We start from the raw sequence: 9,162 nt of genomic DNA, 5'->3' as shown, positions 1-9,162 counted from the left end.
CAGTAATCCAGCATCAAAGCGAGCCGCCACCGACGCGAGGCCCTCCGTGGTGATAGGAATCTGGCTATAGACATTATTCGTGCTCAAACACTCTAATTTGTCTCTGATAGTATAGACTAGTGGGTCTCGCTTCCCCAATTAAAACAAGTGACATTGTTAATTTAAGTAGGCTTTCTGAATAAATATCTTTAAAACCCATCATCTTCCCGTATTTCCTTCAATGGTTTCAGTGGGAACACAAAATACAGCCTCCTCCCCAAATTAAGTCACCTTTGGCTCCTCTTCTTCAAGGATCTGCCTCCCTTTGCACTTGTTGCTATCTCCCCTGTCCCAGCCGGTACCCAGAGAGCATTGTGTTCACACAAGATGGGCCTCATCTGTAACTGTTGAGAACTTACTGGCTTCTGGAGCTTGAAGATATGGTTGCCTCATGTAAAATTCTTGATATTTAGATTTGCATCAAAATGAAATTTTGGAACCATTACTTAACACTGGAGAAAAATGGATACATGGATTTGAACTCACTGTAAAAACTGAGGAGACAATATGCTGTGGTGAATTGTTCTAAAATGGTAATTTATAATTTATTAACTTGGGATATATAAATTTGTTAAATCTTCAAATAGTTTTGTAAAACACATTGTGGTTGGTATTAACTGGACTTGTGAAATAAAGCTCCTTACTTCCAGTTCACGACATCTCACTGTTTTAGAGAAAGAGCTACCTTTCATTTCCTCCAAGTATTAAAAAATTACAGGTATTGATTGACTGATTGATTGATTGATTGTGTGTGTGTGTGTGTGTGTGTGTGTGTGTGTGTGTGTGTGTGTGTTTGTATTGGAGTGTCGTGGCTCACATGTGGACCTCAGAGGACAACTTGGGAGATTCAGTTCTCTCTTTCTACCTTATAGGTCCTGGGATTGATTGAACTTAGGTCATCAGGATTGATGGTACATGTCCTTACTTCCTGAGCCATCTTGAAGGTCCCTTTGATCTTCAAATTTTAGCCTGTTCCTAGGATAAGAAAGCATGGTCAACTTATACTAGTTGTTGATGAGAATACTTTTGGTATAGTCATGCTGGATCTCTGAGGAGTCCTATGTAGTCTTTTTCAGTGTGATGCTGACCAACTCAACTAGTTTGCTTAAAGGGGCGAGTCATTGGTAGTTACTAAAATATTTGTCCACCTAATAATTTTTACTAGCCAGCATTGCAGTGAACATCTGATAAGGCTTAAGTGTATATACAAAGCTTGCTCAGAAATCAGTTCATCAAAGAGAAGAGTAGTTGGGAATGTCACCATTTTGCAAGCCAAGTAAGAGAGGTAGAAGTGGACTGAGAAATTCCTCAGGGTACATTACAAATTAGGGACAGAATTAGAATGGAAATTCACAAGCACTGAGGTTCCAGTCTGTTGCTTAGTCACCAAATCTTTCTTCTATTCAGGCTTCAGTCATGGTCATTTTTCAGCCTGAAAGACAGATTTACTTATGAAAGTTGGTGCATATACTGTGACCAGGAAATGAACACTGAGAATTCAAGTGATGCCTCTTAATGTAGCTTTTGTGGACAGTGCCAAATTTAGTCAGTAAATATTTTATTCATTACTTAAGCTTATTTTTCATTTTAAAAATGACACATATTTTTTGAAAAAAATTGGCATCACAATAAAGGAAGAATTCCTATAAATACTTAATATTTTTTTCCAATTTTCTTCTTTAAAGACACATTAAAAACTCTACACATGATATTCTAATTTTGCCATTCCTTAAACAGTACTTTAAAGTTTCAAAGTGTTAATTATAGAGGAAGATTTCACTAGATATGATCATTGCAAAGATGAGAATTTGATAGAATTCTAAGTGAAACAGTGACTTAAAATTGGACACAAAATATGATGTGAATTTATAGCTTGTTACATAGGAGTCTAATAAATGTTTGTTGATAAATAAATATAGGTTTCATAATGAATACATAGGTAAATATATTATTTATCCAACATATCACATATATATTCAATTCACACATATAGGAAGAGAGAGATGAGGAGAAATTCTTTTTCTCTGTGTGTCTGAGCATTCACAATTGGCACAATTGAATGGAAAGAAAAGAGAAAATACCAGCTTTTAATGGGATTAGTTTGGTTAATAATATTACATGAGTAGCCATTCTCTACAATACTTAATAGATATAAATTCTCTTCAAACAGTGTCTAAGGAAAATATATGTAATTACCCCCATTTTACAGAAGAGGAAGTGAACACCTAGATGATTTAAGTGAGTTATACAAGATCACATGGGTTGACTATTAACTCTAAAGCTTGCATTCTGCATCACTGCTTCTTATATAGGACAAATTAGTGAGGACAGATGGCTCTTTTGCTAATGCACTTGCTCGGGAGGACCTGACTTCAGATCTACAGCATCCATGCAAAATGGCACAGCAATGGGCATCTGTAGCCCCAGTGCTAGAGGGATTCAGAGACAGACAGATCCCCGGAGTTCACGAGTCAGGCCAGTTAACGAAACCAGTGAGACCAGGTTCAGTGTGAGATTTTTGTCTCAAAAACTATGATGGAGTGTGAATGCCAGACAAATGCCCAGAATGGACCTCTGGTTTCCACACACATATACACATATATACACACATACCCATATGAACATGTATACGTACTTATACCATACACACACACTCAAAGAGAGCAAAAATGAAATGATACAAATAACCTTCCAAATAGGAGAATAGTATATGATATTTCACCTCTTAGTCTTTGTTATGAACTATTGTAAATGTAATACACAAGCTGCTATCTTCGAACTTTCACATATCTACAAAGATGAAAATAAGTCTATACGGAATTGATGAATTCCTGGAGTTATTGTTCTGTGGATGCCTCTAACAGTTACAAGGCATAATAACAAGTTTTGGTGTCTAATCTGGATAGTTTCTCAAAAGGAAGAATGCAATTAAAAGCTCATAATGAGTCAGATTAAAACCTCTCTCTAGAGAAACTCAGTGCGTTACTCATAATAAAGTCTGTCTATTTCTTGTATAAATGCATGGCCCAGCAATGTTCTTTATAGAAGGATTTTCTTTGGGGTTAATTGTCAATAAAATAAATTCTCTAGTGTTTTGAGTTTTCTAGGTTGGAGATATTTGTGTGTTGATTAATCATTCTGCTCTCCATGTCTCCTAAAAATATTAGACTCTAATGTGGGCATACTGTCTCACACATTTACTCGTTGCATTTGGGAGGCTGAGTAAGGAAGATCATGAATGTGAGGACAAGCATGGGTCACACAACAAAAATGTGTAATAATCACTCTCTTACCGTTTATCTTTTTCTTCATTCTCAGGCAACCACGGATCTGTTTTCTACCAATGCGTGTGCATTAGTCTTTTTCTAGAGTTTTACATTAGAAATGTACTGTATATACTTGTGTTGTCGTTGTGTTAAATTTTGCTGTTGCTGTTTGAGTCAGGGTCTAGCTCAGGCTGACCTCAATCTCATAACTTTCTCTGCTTCCTGTGTACGGATTACAGACACCACATCTGATGGTGTGCATTTTTTATTGACTATATTCTCTCTACTCAGATTAATTGAGATTTACCCAATGTTGCATACCAATTGTTCACCATTAGTTCGTTTTTATTGCAGAGTATGCACATGTTCCCAGTAACTTGCTTATCTAGTGACTAGTCACCAACATTCAGGTTCATTCCACTGCTTGAGTACTGCAAAGGAATTTGCTGTGAACTTTCATACACACATTGCTGTATAGACAATCTTTTTTTTTTTTTTTTTGGTGAAACAGAAATTGTATGGCTGGGTTGTATTGTAAATTATGCTTAACTTTTTAGTAAACTACCAAACTGCTATGCAATGCTGAACTGTTTTAATTCTTGCCAGTAACACACAGAAAATCCAACCGTTTTCTTCTTTTTCTTGGGGGAGGGGATGTCTGTCTTTAAAATTTTAGGCATTCCGGCCTGTCTATCCTTTAAAAAGAATACTAAGTAGTTAAAATTTTTTTTTGTGGTGGTGGTGCTAATATTCAGACACGGCTTTCTTGATTCACATTCCATAACACTGTCATTACTTTATACTTAATAATGTTATAAGAATTTTTATTTAGGTATCTACAAGTGTAAACTTATGTAAAAAGTGTTAGAGATTTTGTAGCTTTCATCAACCCATAACTTTCTTATGTGGTTCTTGCATATTTCGTTAGTCAGGTATTTTAAAATATTTTTGCTGTCATGAGTATAATTTTTAAGATTACATTTTTATATCTTTTTGTTTCGTTTTTGAAAAGGTTGTTGGTTGTGCACCTGAGCCTCCCTGTTCCCGCTTTTAGATAAGCTCAGTTCTGATGGCTTATTTAGATTCATTTGAATTTTCAATGCAGATGATCATTTTGTCTACAAATGACATCCTATATCTCATTTCTTTTTTATATTGTATTGAAATGAATTTACATGCTTTTTTTCAAAAGGAAGCATTATTAAGGTTATCTCATTAGTGTTTATTTTGGATCAAGCAATCATATGACATAATGCCTTTCTAATACCACAATTCTAGTCTAAAATACTCAATTATCAGTAAAAAATTAAGCATAAAGTTTATTTAACTGAACTTTAGTTTTCTTACATGAGAATAGAGACAACAAAAATATTTAGAATCCACTGGATTAATATTTAGAATTTACTAGGATTCTGTGAAGGCCAAGTTAAGTAAAATCTGCAAAAAACAAGTTGTAACCTTATTAGGATTCAGGGGTTGTTTTAAGGGAGCATAGTTTATTGCATAATTTACAAAACCATTTGATTGTATAAGAATGTTTTTATTCGAAGGTAGGCTCATAACAGGTAGAAGAAAGTTTAGCATGAAAAATTAACAAAAATAATGAGAAAAATTAAGAGTTTCACCAGCAAAATGCTAACATTTGAGGAAAAGTAGACCATATTTTAGTGCAGTTGATCTTAGTCAAAAGGCCCAGAAGTGTAAAACTACATTTATAAATGTATAGCTATATGTTAGAATGTTGGGGAAAATAGATTGCCTTATTTACATAAAATTCTGAAGCATGAAGTCTGGTCACTACACAGGACATGGGGAGTGTGGTGATCATTATCCTGATTGTGTTTTTAGTCTATAGATGCTCTCCCACAGTCTAATAGCATATTTAAAGCTGTTTCTTTTCTTTTTATTATAGAAAAATATACATCTATGGCATATAGCTCAATGGACAAGTTAGTTCTGAATTACTCATTAAGAAATTGTTGTGATCTTTGAAGTAAGACTTGCATTCTGATCATTGATCATTCATTCTTGTTGATCAAAGGCAAACTAGTTATCAAAAGAAGAAAGAAAACAAGGAGACGAAAGAAAAACTAGGTCAAAGGTGAAAAACAAAATGAGGAACAAACTGAAAGGAAGTATCTCTCAATTCTTCCTCATTAGTTAATCATGTACTATTTTAAAAACATTTGTATGTCTTATTATTGCAGGATTATATAAATTATATCAGTTTTTTAAATATGGACCCGTGAGGAGAATGTAAAGTGACTGATATTAGTGACAATTTTTATCTTTATAAATGTAGAGACGAAATAAATCCTGCCACATGAATCCTACCTAGAATTAATAAATAAGTTTATTTTCTAGTTACTTTTGCATGTTTATGAAACATAGGTAAAATAATTGAGCACTAACTTTTAAAGCACATAAACCCAGTTCAGTGGTATTACCCAGCAAACAGCATGTAGTTCTGCCCTTTAGAGTAAACAAATCCATTTTTCCCCCTCAGTTGAACTACTTTTTTTCTCAAGCTTTTGAGACAGGGTGTCCCTGTAGTCCCAACTGGCCTGGAGCTCCCTATGAAAACCAGGCTGGCTTCGATCTCACAGAGCTCCACCTGCCTCTGCTAACCCAGTGCTGGGACCAAAGGTATGTGCCACCAAGCCTGATAAAATTGAGCTACTTTTGACTCTTTTAAAGTGGATATGTATAAGTGTGTGTTTCAGGAGGTGCTGAGGAGATGGGAAATTGGAAGATGTGGGGAAAGGGAAGCTATTGAGTGTGGAATAGGGTAAATCTTCGCCAGTGTGAGCTATGGAGAGGTGTGTGTTGTGGTTTGGGTGATGACCTCTACAGCTTCTAGGTCAGCTACAACTACTTGCTTCTGGAGTGTTTTTTTTAAATTATTTATTCAATAACCACATACTTAGAAGAAGCATTTCATTACAACAGCATTGACATATTCAATAACAATTTCCTGAGCTAAGATGGAGTGTGTTATTTTAAGAAAGTTCCAAACAACGAATCACAACAATTAGGCTATCAGATTTTGAACCTTCAGTGTCCTTTATTATACCTTCCAGTTTCTTAAAAGCTAACTGCTTAGTCTTTCGTTTACTCTGTTTTTACTATCTGTTGACTTTATCCCCATCTCTCACCATTTTGATGACTTTGGTGTTGTAACATATTTTTTTTTTCTTTTTTGTTGTTGGAGAGAGTCTCCCTGTAGCCGCAGTTGACCTGGAACTCATTATGTAGACCAGGCTGGCCTCAGTCTCACAGAGATTGGCCTGCCTCTGCCTCCTGAGAGCTGGGATTAAAGGTGTGTGTCACCACGCCTGGCTTGTATCATGAATTGTCTTTACATTCTCATGAAATAATGTAGTCAGATTTCAGAGTCATTGAAGCCTTGCTAAGTTTAAACTTCAGTTAATTGCAACTGCAGAACAATGACCATCCTTTCTTAGATTATATTGACATTTGGAACCTAAATATCTTAAATTAACAATTACTATCATGACAGTTTCTAGAATGTCTCCACGTCTTTGGTATCACACTTTATGAGGCTGCTAGTCCTCTTATCATTACTTTTCGTACTTTTACTGTTTATTGTTTCTTAATGTTCTGTGCCCTTGTTTACACCAATCTTCTTGATTTGAAACTTTCCAGCTATGGTCTACATAGTGAGTTCAAGGCCAGCCTGGCCTACCAGTGAGTTCCAGGCCAGCTGGGGCTACAGGGAGACCCTGTCTCAAAAAGACCCCCCAAAAATGTTTTTAGTCATCCACCAACCATTCTGAATACCACTGACTTGAAACATTCTTTTATCTCTTCACTTACAATTTAAAAACTTAAAACAACTTTACAATTCCCTGCAAGAGTTTTCATTTTTAAACTTCCAAATTCTACTGCTACTCATTTTACAGGGAGCTTGTGTCACAACACAAATTGCAGATACAAGCTTTTACTTTCAGTAATCTATTTACTATCTCAACGTGCCGGAAGTAAACCTTCAGAATTAATTCTGTATCTAATTTATAACATTCAGTGACATTTCACATATGGTTTATGATGAAGTTATTTTTATACCTCTAAGTGATCTGTTATGATTTTTTAAATTTAAGATAATATCTTAATTTCTTTTAGAGTTCCAAGTGTCTGGGCCAGTGCCTTAACCACAAAGATGCTCAGTATATATTTGTAGTCTAGATGAACAAATTAATTAAAGGACACTACAAAGGACAGAGTGTTGGAAGCCAGAGTGAGGACGCTGAGCAACATGGTTGGCACAACACTATTTGTAAGTAAAACAATGGAAGCTTAAAGGGGGCGAAGCATTTCTTGGGGTCACATCACAAATTAGGAACAGAATTAAAGGGAAAATACAGAGGCCCCGAGGTTCCACTCTGCTGCCTAGTCACTGAATCTTCCTTTCAGCTTTCTGTCATGGCTCTCCTTCTAGATTGAAAAAGATTCACTTATGGAGAATGGTGCGTATAATGTGACAGGGAATGAGTGTCTGGACCTGTGACATTTCCATACGCTCTCAACAAGATATGCTGTGTTCAGCATCTTTGTTTTTCAATTTTTCTCATTCTGTGATCTTTCAGGTTAAAATACAATCTTCATTTCAACTATGAGGATGTTATGGAGATTAGTGATGCAAGACCCAAAATATTCCACATGTTCCATAGGAGGAAGGTATTACATGAACACAAAGCTTGGTATTTTCTGCCACGAGCAACAGGACGAGGCTCTGACACGCAGTTCATAGGCTGTGGAGCCTCCAGAAAACGATATACACTTTTCTCCCCTGTACATGAATTAAAGTGGAAAGACTTCCCTTTGGATATTTGTACGGTTTATTCCACCTAAATGTTTTCTTTTGGGGAGGTGGTAAGGAGAGAAGGTTAGAAGTACGACTGATTTTAGGTTAAAACAGGTATAGGTGGCTGGGCCAGTGCCTTAACCACAAAGATGCTCAGTATATATTTGTAGTCTAGATGAACAAATTAATTAAAGGACACTACAAAGGACAGAGTGTTGGAAGCCAGAGTGAGGACGCTGAGCAACATGGTTGGCACAACACTATTTGTAAGTAAAACAATGGAAGCTTAAAGGGGGCGAAGCATTTCTTGTATAAAGAATTACAAACCCTTAACGTAAAAGCGTCTTCTTCCTTGCCCTTTGCCTGCATTTCTTATGACATGGAGTTTATTCTGAAACAGAACGTTATCAACTACATTGTATTTTGTTGGAGTTGACAGAAGAAAGATTATGGGAACTTTTGGGAGAAGTCTTTGTATCAACAGAGAAGTAAGAGACTTAAAGTTGATTATAAGAAACATCATTCTCTAGTTTGTGTTTTTGGTTAGGAGCCTGAGCTTTTAACAGCTGCACCATCTATCCAGCCATATCATTTGTTTAAACTTATTTATTTCTAATTTGTATGTATGAGAATTTTGCCTGCATGCATTCAAGTGCACCACATATGTGCAATGACCTCAGAGGCCAGAAGAGGGTGTCAGATCCCCTGGAACTGGAGTTATGGATGGTTGTTAGCGACCATGTGGGTACTAGGAACAGAAACCAGGTCCTTTGCAAGAGCAACCAGTGTTCTTAATAGCTGAGCCATCTCTTTAGCTCCAAGAAATATTGGTTTTTTATTTAAGGCCCACTCTGCAAGATGGAGCTCATGCCTGGTACTGTTAACTGGACCAAGAACACAAGGGCTAGGTAGGTCTTAAGCCCTAGGGCAGAACCTGCCACTATTATTCTGCTAAATGGACATAGTATTAAAATGCCCACTATGTACTTATCTCTTTATCTTTCAACCCTTCTTGGAGAAGCTTTGTTTTGC

This window comes from Nannospalax galili, unplaced genomic scaffold, assembly GCF_000622305.1.
Source record: "Nannospalax galili isolate Female #2095 unplaced genomic scaffold, S.galili_v1.0 scaffold80, whole genome shotgun sequence".
In the NCBI taxonomy this organism is placed as follows: Eukaryota; Metazoa; Chordata; class Mammalia; order Rodentia; family Spalacidae; genus Nannospalax; species Nannospalax galili.
This window is presented reverse-complemented; position numbering follows the sequence as displayed.